At 41.1% G+C, this 1,410-nt stretch overlaps 1 long non-coding RNA gene across 2 annotated transcripts in view; it reads left to right on the top strand.

Annotated features, from left to right (window-relative positions):
• Nucleotides 1-25: 25 nt before the first annotated feature.
• LOC105091174 (uncharacterized) overlaps nt 26-1,410 on the top strand; it is a 17,218-nt gene continuing 15,833 nt past the window's right edge. The window contains exon 1 of one of the 2 annotated variants that reach the window (XR_010382326.1): nt 26-191. This is a non-coding gene — a long non-coding RNA (uncharacterized LOC105091174). Of the gene's footprint in view, nt 192-221; nt 376-1,410 lie in introns of those variants that run through there. The other variant, XR_010382327.1, reaches the window with a different exon arrangement.

Below are 1,410 nucleotides of genomic sequence, written 5' to 3'. Positions count from 1 at the left end.
GGACCGCGGAACACGCTCCCTCCTACACGGCTCCGGTCCTCCAGCGCGTCCCGATTCTCTCGAGCGGAGACAGCCTGGGTCGTCCCGCGGGTCAATGGCCACGCCTCCTCTCGGCCGGGAGGACGGCGTGGGGCGTGGTTTGGGCGGGACTCTGCGGTAACGGGCGTCGGGCTCGACCAACGAATGCACAGGTAGGGCGGGTGGTGGTGCTGAGCACGCCCCCTCCCCGGGAAGAGGGAGAACGTGAGAGTGAAAGCGCAGGTGGAAGGAAACACGCTTAGCACAGATCCTGGCGTTTGATAAACTTCAGTAAACGTTAGCAAGTTTAATATTGAGGAATTGTAATAGATATCTGATGAGTCTGCTATATACCAGGTATGAACTTTGGGGTGCATGTATCTTTTCGAATTAAAAGTTTCACTTTTTCCAGATACATGTACATACAAGAGTGGAGTTGCTGGATCATATGGTAGTTCTATTTTTAGTTTTTTAAGGAACCACCATACTGGCTGCCCCAATTTGTATTCCCATCAAAAATGTAGGAGGATTCTCTCTTCTCCACATCCTCTCCAGGGTTCACTATTTGCAGACTTTTCGATGATGGCCCTTCTGACTGGTGTGAGGTGATACCTCATTGTAGTTTTGATTTGCATTTCTCTAATTATCAGTGATGTTGAGCATCTTTTCAAGTGCCTGTTGGCCATCTATATATTTTCTTTGGAAAAAATCTATTTAGGTTTTTTGCCCAGTTTTTGATTAGATTGTTTGGGGGTTTTTTTTGATACTGAGTTATATGGGCTGTTTGTATGTTTTAGATAGTAACCACTTGTTGGTCACATCATTTGCAAGTATTTTCTCTCATTCTATATGTTATGTTTTTGCCTTGTTGATGGTTTCCTTTTCTGGGCAAAAACTTTTAAGTGTGCTTAGGTCCTATTTATTTTTGCTTTTATTTCTTTTGCCTTGAGACTGATCTAAAAATATATTGCTGAAGTGTATGTCAAAGAATGTTTCACCTATGTTCTCTTTTAGCTGTTTCATGGTGTCATGTCTCACATTTAGATCTTTAAACCATTTTGAGTTTATTTTTGTATATAGTGTGAGAGAATGTTCTAATTTCATTGTTTTACTTGTTCGTAGATTAATTGACTGTAGTTGCATGAATTCATTTCTGGGGTCTCTATTCTGTTCTATTGATCTATGTGTCTGTTTTTGTGTCAGTACCAGGCTGTTTTGATTTCTATAGCTTTGTAGTATAGTCTGAAATCTGGAAGGGTTATACCTCCAGCTTCGCTCTTTTTTTCTCTGGATTGCTTTGGCTATTATTATTTTGCTAAAGAGTTGTATGATGTCCTCATATATTTTGGACATTAATTCCTTATCAGATATGTGGTTTGCAAACATTTTCTC

This window comes from Camelus dromedarius, chromosome 9, assembly GCF_036321535.1.
Source record: "Camelus dromedarius isolate mCamDro1 chromosome 9, mCamDro1.pat, whole genome shotgun sequence".
NCBI lineage: Eukaryota > Metazoa > Chordata > Mammalia > Artiodactyla > Camelidae > Camelus > Camelus dromedarius.
The sequence above is the reverse complement of the archived record's forward strand: the minus strand, read 5'-3'. Positions and strand labels throughout refer to the sequence as shown.